The sequence below is a fragment of the Balaenoptera musculus genome, chromosome 2, assembly GCF_009873245.2.
Source record: "Balaenoptera musculus isolate JJ_BM4_2016_0621 chromosome 2, mBalMus1.pri.v3, whole genome shotgun sequence".
NCBI lineage: Eukaryota > Metazoa > Chordata > Mammalia > Artiodactyla > Balaenopteridae > Balaenoptera > Balaenoptera musculus.
The window spans coordinates 6,587,939-6,605,126 of record NC_045786.1 but is presented as its reverse complement, the minus strand read 5'-3'; the positions used below and the strand labels follow the sequence as shown (position 1 = coordinate 6,605,126).

At 40.0% G+C, this 17,188-nt stretch overlaps 1 protein-coding gene across 1 annotated transcript in view; it reads right to left on the bottom strand.

Moving 5' to 3' along the window:
• The window catches only part of ITGA8 (integrin subunit alpha 8), a 182,768-nt gene that overhangs the window by 87,936 nt on the left and 77,644 nt on the right, over window positions 1-17,188 (bottom strand). The gene's annotated exons all lie outside the window — the stretch shown is intronic.

Genomic DNA, 17,188 nt, shown 5'->3' with positions numbered 1-17,188 from the left:
GCCATTTGCTCTTGACAAATATGCGGATGGCAAGTATGGTTTTGGCAGAGTGGTCGGTAGCATATGAAATAACTGACATAGCGTTACAGCTGGCTCTCCTCATTTGCGGTTTTGCTTCTTCAGTTTCAGTTACCTGTGGTCAACCACGGTCTGAAAATATTAAGTGGAAAATTCCAGAAATCAACAACTCATCAGTTTTAAATTGCACGCCATTCTGAGCAACGTGACGAAATCTCACGCCGTCCTGCTCTGTCCCGCCCGGGATGTGAATGATCCCTTGGTCCAGCGTGTCCTGTCCGTAGTCACTTAGCCAACTTGGTGTCTCACTGCTTGTTCAAAGCGACCCTTACTTTACTTAATAATGGCTCCAAAGTGCAAGAGGAGTGAGACTAGGGACCTCCCTGGCGGTCCAGTGGTTAAGACTCTGTGCTTCCACTGCAGGGGGCAGGGCTTCGATCCCTGGTCGGGGAACTAAGATCCCGCACGCCGCGTGGCACGGCCAAAAAAAAAAATTAAAATTAAAAAAATTTTTTAAAAAGGAGTGATGCTGGCAATTAAGGTGCGCCAAAGAGAAGCTGTAAAGTGCTTCCTTTACATAAAAAGGTGAACGTTCTCCACTTAATAAGGAAAGAAGCAAAATCCTATGCCGAGGTTGCTGAGATCTGTGGTAAGAAGGAATCTTCTATCTGTGAAATTGTGAAGAAGGAAAAAGAAAGCCGTGCTAGTTTTGCCATCGCAGCTCAAACTGCAAAAGTTAAAACCACGGTGGGTGAGAAGTGCTTAGTTAAGATGGAAAAGGCATTAAATTTATAACAATATTTTGAGAGAGAGAGAAACCACATTCACATAAGTTTTATTATAGTATATGGTTATAATTGTTCTATTTTATTATTAGTTATTGTTGTTAATCTCTGACTGTGCCTAATTTATAAATCCAGCTTTATGTATAGGAAAAAACGTAGTATGTATAGGGTTCAGTTCTCTCCGTGGTTTCAGGCATCCACTGGAGGGTCGTGGAACGTATGCCCCCCTGGATAAGCAGGGAAACCACTATACAAAAAATATTAAATAACAACAACAATGATAATAATAAATAGCACATATTGAACACTTATTCTAGGCCAGGAATTCTTTTAATGGATTTACTTTAACTTATTCTTAACAAGTTAAGAAGTCTCTATCATATTATTAGCACAATTTTACAGAAGAGTAATTTGAGACTTAGGGAGGCTCACCGATACATTCACTGAAGTTCACACAAGTACATAAGAGGTGAAGCTGGGTTACAGTGGTGCTGGGCAACAGAGCAGTCTTAGACTATTTGAGGGGTAATGTTCATAATGACCTCAGTGACTGGCTGATATATAGGCAGAACTCTCTGTTTTTCTTAATCTCATTTATAATGCTTATTCTTTCTCGGTGGATGCAGTCAAACAAAAATTAAAATGACCATAGTGATATCTGCAGAGTAACATTTAGAAGCAGAGATGAGAAAACTGGATTCGGAAGAAATAACGGCCACAGAAGAAAACTTACAATAGCTAAAACTCTAATCGGTTAATTCTAGTAGGACAGAAGTGAAAATGAAAAAAAAAAAAAAAAGAAAGAAAAAGAGAGGGGGGAACTCCTTTGTCAGTGCCATATGGAAAACCAATCAAGAAATTAAACTGGTTCAATGGAATTCATAGAGGAAAATGATTTGTACCCACATGCCCTTGGCATTCACCTTTCCAGAACAAAGGAACTGGCCAGGCTGCAAGCAACTATGATTCTTCTCTAGGGTCCTCTCTTGGCTGGGCCAGGGCATTGTCCTCGGTCCCTGATGGATGGGAGTTGGATGGATAACCAGGTACATGAGCTCACGTGACTGCTTTCTTAGGGTGACTCTGAGACATGTACTTCCTTGTCTCCCAGATTTCCCCAGCTAGACAGAGCCCGAGTTGCCCACCCTGTCAGCCTCTTGATAATAATCTTCCCTTCCCACATCTCTCTTCCCTACTCCCTTAGCAGTGATTTTCTGGGGCTATTTTTCAAACCACTTGCCTTCTTTTTTTTTTTTTTGAACTTTATTTTTTTATACAGCAGGTTCTCATTAGTTATCTATTTTATACACATCAGTGTATACCTGTCAATCCCAATCTCCCAATTCATCACACCACCACCACCACCCCACCACCACTTTCCCTCCTTGGTGTCCGTACATTTGTTCTCTACATCTGTGTCTCAATTTCTGCCCTGCAAACCGGTTCATCTGTACCATTTTTCTAGGTTCCACATATATGCGTTAATATACAATATTTGTTTTTCTCTTTCTGACTTACTTCACTCTGTATGACAGTCTCTAGATCCATCCACATCTCTACAAATGACCCAATTTCGTTCCTTTTTATGGCTGAGTAATATTCCATTGTATATATGTGCCACATCTTCTTTATCCATTCATCTGTTGATGGGCATTTAGGTTGCTTCCATGACCTGGCTATTGTAAATAGTGCTGCGGTGAATACTGGGGTGCATGTGTCTTTTTGAATTATGGTTTTCTCTGGGTATATGCCCAGTAGTGGGATTGCTGGGTCATATGGTAATTCTATTTTTAGTTTTTTAAGGAACCTCCATACAGTTCTCCATAGTGGCTGTATCAATTTACATTCCCACCAACAGTGCAAGAGGGTTCCCTTTTCTCCACACCCTCTCCAGCACTTGTTCTTTGTAAATTTTCTGGTGATGTCCCTTCTAACTGGTGTGAGGTGATACCTCATTGTAGTTTTGATTTGCATTTCTCTAATAATTAGTGATGTTGAGCAGCTTTTCATGTGCTTCTTGGCCATCTGTATGTCTTCTTTGGAGAAATGTCTATTTAGGCCTTCTGCCCATTTTTGGATTGGGTTGTTTGTTTTTTTAATATTGAGCTGCATGAGCTGTTTATATATTTTGGAGATTAATCCTTTGTCTGTTGATTCGTTTGCAAATATTTTCTCCCATTCTGAGGGTTGTCTTTTTGTCTTGTTTGTAGTTTCCTCTGCTTTGCAAAAGATTTTAAGTTTCACTAGGTCCCATTTGTTTATTTTTGTTTTTATTTCCATTACTCTAGGAGGTGGATCAAAAAAGATCTTGCTGTGATTTATGTCAAAGAGCGTTCCTCCTATGTTTTCCTCTAAGAGTTTTATAGTGTCTGGTCTTACATTTAGGTCTTGAATCCATTTTGAGTTTATTTTTGTGTATGGTGTTAGGGAGTGTTCTAATTTCATTCTTTTACATGTAGCTGTCCAGTTTTCCCAGCACCACTTATTGAAGAGACTGTCTTTTCTCCATTGTATATCCTTGCCTCCTTTGTCATAGATTAATTGACCATAGGTGCATGGGTTTATCTCTGGACTTTCTAGCCTGTTCCATTGATCTATATTTTTGTTTTTCTGCCAGTACCATATTGTCTTGATTACTGTAGCTTTGTAGTATAGTCTGGAGTCAGGGAGGCTGATTTCTCCAGCTCCGTTTTTTTCCCTCAAGACTGCTTTGGCTATTTGGGGTCTTTTGTGTCTCCATACAGATTTTAAGATTTTTTGTTCTAGTTCCGTAAAAAATGCCATTGGTAATTTGATAGGGATTGCATTGAATCTGTAGCTTGCTTTGGGTAGTATAGTCATTTTCACAGTGTTGATTCTTTCAATCCAAGAACATGGTATATCTCTCCATCTGTTTGTATCATCTTTAATTTCTTTCATCAGTGTCTTATAGTTTTCTGCATGCAGGTCTTTTGTCTCCCTAGGTAGGTTTATTCCTAGGTGTTTTATTCTTTTTGTTGCATTGGTAAATGGGAGTGTTTCCTTAATTTCGCTTTCAGATTTTTCATCATTAGTGTATAGGAATGCAAGAGATTTCTATGCATTAATTTTGTATCCTGCTACTTTCCCAAATTCATTGATTAGCTCTAGTAGTCTTCTGGTGGCATCTTTAGGATTCTCTATGTATAGTATCATGTCATCTGCAAACAGTGACAGTTTTACTTCTTCTTTTCCAATTTGGATTCCTTTTATTTCTTTTCCTTCTCTGATTGCCATGGCTAGGACTTCCAAAACGATGTTGAATAATAGTGGTGAGAGTGGACATCCTTGTCTTGTTCCTGATCTTAGAGGAAATGCTTTCAGTTTTTCACCATTGAGAATGATGTTTGCTGTGGGTTTGTCGTATATGGCCTTTATTGTGTTGAGGTAGGTTCCCTCTGTGCCCACTTTCTGGAGAGTTTTTATCATAAATGGGTGTTGAATTTTGTCAAAAGCTTTTTCTGCGTCTATTGAGATGATCATATTGTTTTTATTCTTCAATTTGTTAATATGGTGTATCACACTGATTGATTTGCGTATATTGAAGAATCCTTGCATCCCTGGGATAAATCCCACTTGATCATGATGTATGATCCCTTTAATGTGTTGTTGGATTCTGTTTGCTAGTATTTTGTTGAGGATTTTTGCATCTTTATTCATCAGTGATATTGGTCTGTAATTTTCTTTTTTTGTAGTATCTTTGTCTGGTTTTGGTATCAGGGTGATGGTGGCCTCATAGAATGAGTTTGGGAGTGTTCCTTCCTCTGCAATTTTTTGGAAGAGTTTGAGAAGGATGGATGTAAGCTCTTCTCTGAATGTTTGATAAGAATTCACCTGTGAAGCCATCTGGTCCTGGACTTTTGTTTGTTGGAAGATTTTTAATCACAGTTTCAATTTCATTACTTGTGATTGGTCTGTTCATATTTTCTGTTTCTTCCTGGTTCAGTCTTGGAAGGTTATACCTTTCTAAAAATGTGTCCATTTCTTCCAGGTTGTCCATTTTATTGGCATAAAGTTGCTTTTAGTAGTCTCTTAGGATGCTTTGTATTTCTGCGGTGTCTGTTGTAACTTCTCCTTTTTCATTTCTGATTTTATTGATTTGAGTCCTCTCCCTCTTTTTCTTGATGAGTCTGGCTAATGGCTTATCAATTTTGTTTATCTTCTCAAAGAACCAACTTTTAGTTTTATTGATCTTTGCTATTGTTTTCTTTGTTTCTATTTCATTTATTTCTGCTCTGATCTTTATGATTTCTTTCCTTCAGCTAACTTTGGGTTTTGTTTGTTCTTCTTTCTCTAGTTTCTTTAGGTGTAAGGTTAGATTGTTTATTTGAGATTTTTCTTGTTTCTTGAGGTAGGCTTGTATAGCTATAAACTTCCCTCTTAGAACTTCTTTCGCTGCATCCCATAGGTTTTGGGTCGTCGTGTTTTCATTGTCATTTGTCTCTAGGTATTTTTTTATTTTCTCTTTGATTTCTTCAGTGATCTCTTGGTTATTTAGTAACGTATTGTTTAGCCTCCATGTGTTTGTCTTTTTTACGTTTTTTTCCCTGTAATTCATTTCTAATCTCATAGCGTTGTGGTCAGAAAAGATGCTTGATATGATTTCAATTTTCTTAAATTTACTGAGGCTTGATTTGTGACCCAAGATGTGATCTATCCTGGAGAATGTTCCGTGCGCACTTGAGAAGAACGTGTAATCTGCTGTTTTTGGATGGAATGTCCTATATATATCAATTAAATCTATCTGGTCTATTGTGTCATTTAAAGCTTCTGTTTCCTTATTTATTTTCATTTTGGATGATCTGTCCATTGGTGTAAGTGAGGTGTTAAAGTCCCCCACTATGATTGTGTTACTGTTGGTTTCCTCTTTTATAGCTATTAGCAGTTGCCTTATGTATTACCTATGTTGGGTCCATATATATTTATAATTGTTATATCTCCTTCTTGGATTGATCTCTTGATCATTATCTAGTGTCCTTCCTTGTCTCTTGTAACATTCTTTATTTTAAAGTCTATTTTATCTGATATGAGTATTGCTACTCCAGCTTTCTTTTGATTTCCATTTACATGGAATATCTTTTTCATTTGGGATGATCTGTCCATTGGTGAAAGTGGGGTGTTAAAGTCCCCTACTATGATTGTGTAATTGTCGATTTCTGCTTTTATGGCTGTTAGCATTTGCCTTATGTATTGAGGTGCTCCTATGTTGGCTGCATAAATATTTACAATTGTTATATCTTCTTCTTGGATTGATCCCTTGATCATTATGTAGTGTCCTTCTTTGTCTCTTGTAATAGTCTTTATTTTAAAGTCTCTTTTGTCTGATATGCGAATTGCTACTCCAGCTTTCTTTTGATTTCCATTTGCATGGAATATCTTTTTCCATCCCCTCACTTTCCGCCTGTATGGGTCCCTAGGTCTGAAATGGGTCTCTTGTAGACAGCATATATATGGGTCTTGTTTTTGTATCCATTCAGTGAGCCTGTGTCTTTTGGTTGGAGCATTTAATCCATTCATGTTTAAGGTAATTATTGATATGTATGTTCCTATTACCATTTTCTTAATTGTTTTGGGTTTGTTTTTGTAGGTTCTTTTCTTCTCTTGTGTTTCCCACTTAGAGAAGTTCCTTTAGCATTTCTTGTAAAGCTGGTTTGGTGGTGCTGAATTCTCTGACCTTTTGCTTGTCTGTAAAGCTTTTGATTTCTCCATCGAATCTGAATGAGATCCTTGCCAGGTAGAGTAATCTTGGTTGTAGATTCTTCCCTTTCATCACTTTAAATATGTCATGCCACTACCTTCTGGCTTGTAGAGTTTCTGCTGAGAAATCAGCTCTTAACCTTATGGGAGTTCCCTTGTATGTTATTTGTCGTTTTTCCCTTGCTGCTTTCAATGATTTTCCTTGTCTTTAATTTTTGCCAGTTTGATTGACTATGTGTCTTGGCATGTTTCTCCTTGGGTTTATTCTGTATGGGACTCTCTGAGCTTCCTGGACTTGGGTGGCTATTTCCTTTCCCATGTTAGGGAAGTTTTCGACTATAATCTCTTCAAATATTTTCTCGGGTCCTTTCTCTCTCTCTTCTCCTTCTGGGACCCCTATAATGTGAATGTTGGTGCCTTTAATGTTGTCCCAGAGGTCTCTTAGGCTGTCTTCACTTCTTTTCATTCTTTTTTCTTTATTCTATTCCACAGCAGTGAATTCCACCTTTCTGTCTTCCAGTTCACTTATCCGTTCTTCTGCCTCAGTTATTCTGCTATTGATTCCTTCTAGTGTAGTTTTCATTTCAGTTATTGTATTGTTCATCTCTGTTTGTATGTTCTTTAATTTTTCTAGGTGTTTGTTAAACATTTCTTGCATCTTCTTGATCTTTGCCTCCATTCTTTATCCGAGGTCCTGGATTATGTTCACTATCATTATTCTGAATTCTTTTTCTGGAAGGTTGCCTATCTCCACTTCATTTAGTTGTTTTTCTGGGGTTTTATCTTGTTCCTTCATCTGGTATATAGCCCTCTGCCTTTTCATCTTGTCTATCTTTCTGTGAATGTGGTTTTTGTTCCACAGGCTGCAGGATTGTAGTTCTTCTTGCTTCTGCTGTCTGCCCTCTGGTGGATGAGGCTATCTAGTCAAACCACTTTTCTTCTAATCCTTGTCTTAATGTCTGCTCTAATAGAACCCAACCTAAGACACAATAATTCTTGTTAAAAATGTTTTTTAAAATATGGACTGAGGGCTTCCCTGGTGGCGCAGTGGTTGAGAATCTGCCTGCCGGTGCAGGCGACACGGGTTCGAGCCCTGGTCTGGGAAGATCCCACGTGCCGCGGAGCGACTGGGCCCGTGAGCCACGGTTGCTGAGCCTGCGCGTCTGGAGCCTGTGCTCCGCGGCAGGAGGGGCCGCGGTGGCGGGAGGCCCGCGCACCGCGATGAGGAGTGGCCCCCGCTTGCCGCAGCTGGAGAGAGCCCTCGCACAGAAGCGAAGATCCAACACAGCCATAAATATATAAATAAAAAAAAAATTAAAAAAAAAAAAAAAATATGGACTGAAATGCCTTCAGGATTAAAATCACAGTGAAAATTCAAACAACCCAAGTGTCCATCAACTGATGAATGGATAAAGAAGAAGTAGTATGTGTATATATATATGTGTGTGTGTGTGTGTGTGTGTGTTTGTATACACACACACACACACACACACACACACAATGGGATATTACTTTGCCATAAAAAAGAATGAAATATTGCCATTCGCCGCAACGTGGATGGACCTAGAGTTTATCATACGAGTGAAGTCAGAGAAAGATGAATATTATATGATCTCACTTATATATGGAATCTAAAAAATAATACAAATGAATTTATATATTGAGGGAAATCAGAAACAGGCTCACAGACATAGAAAACAAATGTGTCATTACCAAAGGGGAAAGGGATGGAGGAGGAATAAATTAGGAGTGTGGGATTAACAGATACACGCCATTATACATAAAATAAACTACAAGGATATACTGTATAGCACAGGGAACTATATTCAACATCTTGTAATAATCTATAATGGAAAAGAATCAGAAAAAGCATATATATATATATATATATATCCATTTAATTGAGTCACTTTGCTGTACACCTGAAGCTAACAGAATATTGTAAATCAACTATACTTCAATTTTAAAAGTTTTTAAAAACTCTCTTGTTTATAGATACAGAATCAGATTCAGATCATAGGCTCAAGACTGGACTCCAAAGCTCCATATTTTAAAAGATGTGCATGCTAATGTTTAGTAAGTCAACTGAAGGTCATCTGAGGAGCTCTGTCTGTGAGATTAAGGAAGACTGTTAAGTAAAGGGCTGCAACTTGACCATCTATGATTCGTGGAATAAAATATTCTCTTCCAAGGGTTCAAATCTTTGAAGCCAGAAGTCAAAGTTTCTAAGTCTACCAATTTTTAAAATCACATTAGAATTTCAAGTTTTGCAAAGATTTTCACATTTATTTTTTTTCTGTTACATTCGTCTCTCCCAGCACATCAGTGCGTTTTTGCTATGTCAGAGGAAAAAGAGCTACTGATTTGAAGAAACACGCACTCTGTTCTTCCTGTATAATCCTGGACTTAATTATTTAGACAAGTATAACACAGGTGGCACTCTGCCTGATCCATATCTATTGACATGACAATTATGAAACTGATTATGAAACTGATTCAAGGGAGTCATGTGCTTTGTTTTTGTCTCCAAATAAGGTGAAATGTTTGTATCTTGAGATTAGACAATTTATAAATAACAGAAGAATTGTAAGAATTGACTCTTTGGAAATGGCCAAGAAAATGAGACTATGAACTCTTCCAGGGCAGGAATCTTTCCTCAGGTTTGCATATCACAAAGAGTTTATGGAGTGGTAGGGGTTGAGATAAATGAAGAAACATATAATCTTTGCATCCACGGCACCAGGCACAGTGCCAGAGACAGGGCAGGGACTTTATAAATACCTGTGAAATAGGAGGATAAGTAATCATGAGATAATATACTAAAGAAGAGAGAGATGAGGAAAATGAAACAGTTTTTAAGACAGGCTAATGTCAACTACAATCAAGTTCTGCTGAATTTTGGCATGTGCACTTGAAGGTGTTGGGAGAGAAACACATACACACACAGAGGCTCCAGATTCAGAGGCTGCGTCATGATCAGACTGTCATTACAGAGGAGAAGTTGAGAGCCACCCTCCTGATGGTCAAGAGCAGCAGGGCTTTTTCTTTGGGAACTCGGATTCCTAGGCCTCAGGGTGGGAATTTTCCTACTCTGGAAAAATCAAATAACTGGCAAAACAGCCACATTTCCTTTTTTCATGAGAATGTGGCCACAGTTATTCAGAGGCCAAGAAAACAGTTATCTACCACCAAAAGTATGTTTGTCTTTTGAGACACCACCTTGGTATTGTGCCTGCTGGAAAAGGCCAGAAGCATTTATGCTCAGGACCTTAACGTTATCAGATTTCTCTAGGGGAGGAGAATGGATCTGCTGATTTGTGTTTCTAACCAATTTGTCCTTCCAGAATATGTGATTTGCTTTGATAAGTGCTATGTGATTTCCATATATATATATATATGCTGTTATGTTCCATATATACACATACATATATTTGAGTATATAGATGTATATACACATATGTATCTCTATATATACACACATATGTATATATGTGTGCATATATATACACCTACACACACAATTTTTAAAAATCTTGCATAATTCTGCCATGCTTAGGAATTTCTTCCCCCCACCCCCACCCCCCCCCGCCTCGGGACTTTTACTGTATTCTTTTTATTTTTATTTTATTGGCGTATAGTTGATTTACAATGTTGTGTTAGTTTCAAGTGTACAGCAAAGTGATTCAGTTATACATATATTCATTCTTTTTTAGATTTTTTTCTCGTATAGGTTATCACGGAATATTGAGTAGAGTTCTCTGTGCTATACAGTAGGTCCTTGTTGGCTATTTATCTTATATACAGTAGTGTGTGTATGTTCACATCAAGGAATTTCAATGATAATCTGATGACAAATTTTGGTGCTAATATTTGGATTCATAACTCTGAACTCTTTCCCTCACTTTGAGACAACAGGTTTTATACCTTTACCTAATGTTTACTTTCCTTTCTTATAGAAACTTCTTAAAAGCACATTCTGAAAACAAGCAAACAAAAACTTTGCCTTTCTTTATACAAAGACATTTAGCCTTTTAATTTTTCCCTTGAAGAAACATTTGGCCACTAAAATTGGTTCTTGCCCCTTAATCAAAAACTGTTCTAAAAATGCTGGAGTCCTTTGTTATCACCTCACATTGCCCGAGAAACATAGTTTATTTTCCTTTTGGCTTTTGATGGAACTGAGTACTTTTAAGGATACGAAAAGGGGACATTAGCATGAATGCAGGATCAGTTGGCAAGAAAAAATAACCCTAAAAAATGTGAGGTCATAGGAGATGTATTACACCTCTGTTTTGTATTTTCTTTCACTAAAACCATTGTTTTTAAACGAGGAAGAAGCAAAGAGCCAAGTCTTTAAAGTGGTACTTGGACTATAGGGTCTGATTTCATTAACCTCTGAAAGAAATTTTAGAGTTGGAAGAAGTTCAATGTGAAAACATCAGCTTTGTTCTGAGTGTGGATTTGAGGTCTGGGCCTAGGTAGGCAGGGGGCAGAAAGGAGAGAATGGAAACTTCATGGAAGGGGGCAGATGGGAGGGGAAGACAACAGGAAGAGTGATGACAGGATTAGATGAAAGAGTCTGCCAGAGGCGTTTCATGGGGGGAAGCCTCCATGGTCACCCAAGCACTGACATTTCATAAGCTGTGAGCCTTCTTACCTGCTACCTTCTTTCTTCCTACTTCTTACTCTCTCATCTTCTTAAGAAATATACGAGTGCTGGTCTCTTGCTCAAAATGCCATCAAACTCCTCCTTTTAAATTTTGGAGTTAAAAGACATTTACTATTTCAGAATAATTCTGGACAGTGAGATGTGCTATAAAGAGCTTCCAAATAAATGAGAAACATGGGAATGTGAAACTAAGAGTTGTATGAAAAGATAATGATGACTCAAGGGCTTCCCTGGTGGCGCAGTGGTTAAGAATCCGCCTGCCAATGCAGGGGACACGGCTTCGAGCCCTGGTCCGGGAAGATCGCACGTGCCGCGGAGCAACTAAGCCCGTGCGCCACAACTACTGAGCCTGCGCTCTAGAGCCCATGACCCACAACTACTGAGCCCGTGTTCCACAAATACTGAAGCCCGCGCGCCTAGAGCCCGTGCTCCACAACAAGAGAAGCCACTGCAATGAGAAGCCCATGCACCACAACGAAGAGCAGCCCCCGCTCGCTGCAACTAGAGAAAGCCCGCACGCAGCAACGAAGACCCAACGCAGCCAAAAATAAATAAATAAATAAATTTATATAAAAGAAAAGATAATGATAACTCAAAAGGAAAGCGCTCCCCTTCAACATGACCTCCCAAATGTAGAAATCACAAAGGAATTTTAAGATTGAAACTTTTTAAAAACTGAAGCAAGTTCAAAAGAGAAGTGAAAGAAACAGGAGAAGATGTTTACAATGCAGACCTCTGATCAAATGGGAATATTTTTCAATGCTTTCAAGAATGTCTGGCACCTATGAAAACATAAATGTTAATTATTATTAACCCTATTTTATGACAGGCTCATACAAATTAATAAAACTATAAATGGTCCAATAAAAAGATAATAAACAGGCAATTCATGTGAAATTAAATAGCTGTGACCAATAAATAAGTATATGAAAAGATATTCAACCTCATTAGTCATCAAAGGATTACAAATGGAAGAAACAATGAGATATCATTTTTGACATTTGAAGTTTGAAAAGGTGAAAAGTTTACTATTAGGCAGAGAGAAGAGAACCAAGGACTCATAGGCTCTGTTTGAGGGAGTATAAATTGGCACCATTTTCTTAGAAGGTGCTTTGTTGGTATGTATGACAATGCAAACCTTTGACCCAGAATTTGCACTTCTAGGAATTTATCCTGAGGCTATACTGGACAGCTGTGCAGAGATGTATCAAACAAAAGCTCACCTTCTAAACATTTTAAGTATATGCATTTCATTACTACAACAATCCCATGTGGTAGATACCTTAATTATCCCCATTTTAAAATGGGGAAAATGAGGTTCTGAAAAATTAAATACAGTAAGTGGCAAGGCCAAGTTTTAAACCCAGGCAGTCTGGCTGTTACCTGTTTTTGTCCCAGTGCTTCCCAGGAGCATAGCTACAAGCTACCTTTAAAAAAAATCTTAAAATTGAGGTGTATTTTACATACAGTAAATTTCACCCTTAAAAAGTATCCTAATATGTGGAATCTACAAAAAGGGTACAAATGAACTTATCTACAAAACATAAATAGAGTTACAGATGTAGGAAACAAACTTATGGCTACCGGGGGGGAAGCGGGGGAGGGATAAATTGGGAGATTGGGATTAACATATACCTACTACTGTATATAAAATAGATAACTAGTAAGGACCTACTGTATAGCACAAGGAACTCTACTCAGTACTCTGTAGTGACCTATATGGGAACAGAAACTAAAAAAGAGTGGATATATGTATATGTATAACTGAGTCACTCTGCTGTACAGCAGAAACTAACACAACACTGTAAATCAACTCTACTCCAATAAAAATTTTTTAAGAAGTATCCTATTCTCAGAGCTTTGATAAATTCATCTGGTTGTGTGACTACCAACACAACCAAGATATAGAACAACTCCATCATCCCAGAATGTCCCCCACGCACTTTCTAGTCAAGCCCGCTCCCACCTCTAGCCCCCTGCATCCTCTAATCTGTTTTCCAGAATGTCTCATCGATGGAGGCATACAGTATGTAGCCTTTTTTTTGGTTTACCTTGTCTGGCCTTTGCTCTTTATTTTTTATTTTTTAAAATTTATTTTATTGGAGTGTAGTTGATTTACAATGTTGTGTTAATTTCTGCTGTAGAGCAAAGTGACTCAGTTACACATATATTCATATTCTTTTCCATGATGGTTTATCACAGAATATTGAATGTAGTTCCCTGTGCTATACAGTAGGACCTTGTTGTTTATCCATCCTGTATATACTAGTTGCATCTGCTAATCCCAAACTCCCAATCCCCTCCTCCCCCATCCCTCCCCAGCCACAAGTCTGTTCTCTATGTCTGTGACTCTGTTTCTGTTTCTTAGATAAGTTCATTTGTGTCACATTTTAGATTCCACATATAAGTGATATCATATGGTATCTGTCTTTCTCTGACTTACTTCCCTGAGTATGATAATCTCTAGGTCCATCCATGTTGCTGCAAATGACATTATTTCATTCTTTTTTATGGCTGAATAGTATTCCGTGGTATATATGTGCCACATCTTCTCTACCATTCATCTGTCAATGGACATTTTGATTGTTTCCACATCTTGGCTATTGTAAATAGTGCTGCAATGAACACTGGGGTGCACGTGTCTTTTCGAATGACAGTTTTTCCTGGGTATGTGCCCAGGAGAGGGATTGCTGGATCCTATGGCAACCCTATTTTTAGTTTTTTGAGGAACCTCCGTACTGTTTTCCATAGTGGCTGCACCAATAGTATGTACCCTTTTGGATCCGGCTTCTTTCACTCAGCTTAGTGCATTTGAGATTCATCCACGATCTTGCATGTGTCAGCAGTTCATTCCTTTTTCTTTTTTTTTTTTTTAAATTATTTATTTATTTATGGCTGTGTTGGGTCTTCGTTTCTGTGCTAGGGCTCTCTCCAGTTGCGGCAAGCGGGGGCCACTCTTCATCGCGGTGTGCGGGCCTCCCACCATCGCGGCCTCTCCTGTTGCGGAGCACAGGCTCCAGACGCGCAGGCTCAGTAATTGTGGCTCACGGGCCTAGTTGCTCCGCGGCATGTGGGATCCTCCCAGACCAGGGCTCGAACCCATGCCCTCTACATCGGCAGGCAGACTCTCAACCACCGTGCCACCAGGGAAGCCCCGGTTCATTCCTTTTTAATGCTGAGTCGTACCCCACTGTGCAGATGGCTCATGGTTTGTTTATCCATCCCTGGCTAAGGGGAGCTTACGTTTTTTCCGGTTTTTGGAAAGTCACTATAAACATTTGTGTACAGGTTTTTGTACCTATAGGCCGATTTTGATTTGTAAATTCTCTCTCATTGAATCTCTGTAATCTCTTTGAAGCCCTCTTTTAAATGCAGTGTTCTATTTCAAGTGGAAAATTCCTGAATAGAGGGTAGAAATTTAGGAGTTCTAACTTCCAGTTTACTTTGCCACTGGCTTCCTAATGACTCTGGACAAGTCGCTCTTGGTTGCCAAATCTCTGGTGAAGTCTTCAAGATTCTCCAGATGAGAAAGCCAAGAGCTCAGTAGAATTGGTTGGGGTCACATGACTGTACTTTCTCAGCTCTGATTTACAATCCAGGACTGTGCTTTTGCCTCTTGAGTCAGCTGGGCTCCTGCAGAGTTTGTGTCTCGTCTTGCCTCCTTTATGGGACAGTTTCTGGCATTCTCCCTGGCTTAACCAGACCTGGACATCACACTGGCCCGCCTCCATGACTCAGCTCCCTGAGCTCAACATCCATAGACTTCTGGCTCCTGTCTTGGCATTGCTCATGCTCACAGCCCACAGCATCTCCTCCAGACACTCCTCATCACTGTCCCGGCTCCGTCTCTGCTAAGCCCCTTCCCACAGCATCTCCTCCAGACACTCCTCATCACTGTCCCGGCTCCGTCTCTGCTAAGCCCCTTCCCACAGCATTTTAAAGATGAACGAGGGGGGCTTCCCTGGTGGCGCAGCGCTTGGGAGTCTGCCTGCCAATGCAGGGGACACGGGTTCGAGCCCTGGTCTGGGAAGATCCCACATGCCGCGGAGCAACTGGGCCCGTGAGCCACAACTACTGAGCCTGCGCGTCTGGAGCCTGTGCTCTGCAACAAGAGAGGCCACGATAGTGAGAGGCCCATGCACCGCGATGAAGAGTGGCCCCCTCTTGCCGCAACTGGAGAAAGCCCTTGCACAGAAACGAAGACCCAACACAGCCAAAAATAAATAAATAAATAAATAAATAATAAAAATAAAGGAATTCCTTTAAAAAAAAAAAAAAAAAGATGAACGAGGGTTGTCAAGTATAGCTGTTTACCTAGACCCACCCAGGGTCTGCTCACTTTCATACAAGGATGATTTTTAAGAGAAACAACAGGATTAAAGATAATGTGTAAAATGATGGGGTTAAAGATGCCGTGTCAATATGGCAATGCTGACTTGTAAGTGGGTTACGAAACTGGCTTAAGAGTTTGGCCCTGGAGAAACAGCTCATGTCTGTGCGAAGCAGGCATTTAGATAAGTCTCCTTGAATTTGGTAAATGTGTTTATCTAAAAATAGACAGAGGCTGCCTTTCCTCCTTGCTTTTTTATTGCAACATGTAAAATATTACTGAGAGGAGGGTTATGAGTTGAGGAAGAAAATGTTTGAAAAAAAAAATGCGTGATTTTATCCCAGAAAGTAATAATCCTAACAGTCTGTCTGAAATGCTTCCAAATGAACTCTGAAGGAAAACATTTATGAGTTGGATTGTGGTATTAGGTTGCAACATTCTAATTTACTGAGACTTTATTTTCTTTTTTAAAAAATCCCACAAAAAATAAGAGTGAACTATCAAATGATAAGTCTGCCTTATGAAAATTGTTTTCTATGTGTTATTAGCATCCTGTGGCTGTAAGCCTCACCCCTTTCCCCCTACCACTGCTTGATGCTTCGCTAGTTGCATTTCATGTCACTGGATCAAAGGCATTTCACTTTATCCTTGTTGTGGCCACACTTACAGTATGTGTGCTGTCCAGTCAGTTGCTAAAAGTCTTGGAGAAAAGTTTGTTTCTTTAGGACCAGTCTCATTTATAAGTGGCTGACTACTGGGGATGATTTCACAGTCTCCAAAAGAGTCTGGTATTGAGGCCGAAAAGTCGGCCTCTGTATACCGGTGCTGAATCAAATCTCGGAGACAGAGTTCTGGGTGAAGTAGAAAAGAATAGCTTTATTGCTTTGACAGGCAAAGGGGGACACAGTGGGCTAGTGCCCCTCAAAACTGTGTGTCCCAATCCAGGGGGATTTGGTGAGGAGTTTTATAGCAGTGGTTCAAGGGTGGGGCTGCTGATAAGGATCAGGGCCTGAATTCCTTTACTCTGGCCTCAGGTGGTCTTCTGGTGAGCTTCTGTGATTCTCAAGGTTATCAAACTGTGACCTTCTCTCTGGGACATCTTCCATTTGTTGGGGGTTTTAGTTCTGTGGAAGAGCTCAAAGATATTGTCATGTGTATCCCTTGAGGCGGAACCAGGACCCTGCCCCAAGGCTGCACTATTGTTTCTTGGCTGCTCCCTCCTTGTCCCTGCATCCCCTCCCTTCACTGATCAACAACTGTTTGAACCTGCCCTTTGGAACTCAGGGAAGGTCATGGAGGCTGAAGTCTATTCCCTACAAACAAGAAACAGGGACACAGAAAGGCTTCTGTGCCCAGGAGCCCCACAGGGTCCTGCTCAGTTTCAGTATCCCACAAGACACTACTCCCACATCCATCCTGATAGAGAAAATCCTATGATGAAAACCTTGAGGGAGGGGCTTCCTTGGTGGCGCAGTGGTTGAGAATCTGCCTGCCGATGCAGGGGACACGGGTACGAGTCCTGGTCTGGGAGGATCCCACATGCTGCGGAGCAGCTGGGCCCGTGGGCCACAACTGCTGAGCCTGCGCGTCTGGAGCCTGTGCTCCGCAACAAGAGAGGCCGCAACAGTGAGAGGCCCACGCACCGCGATGAAGAGTGGCCCCCACTTGCCG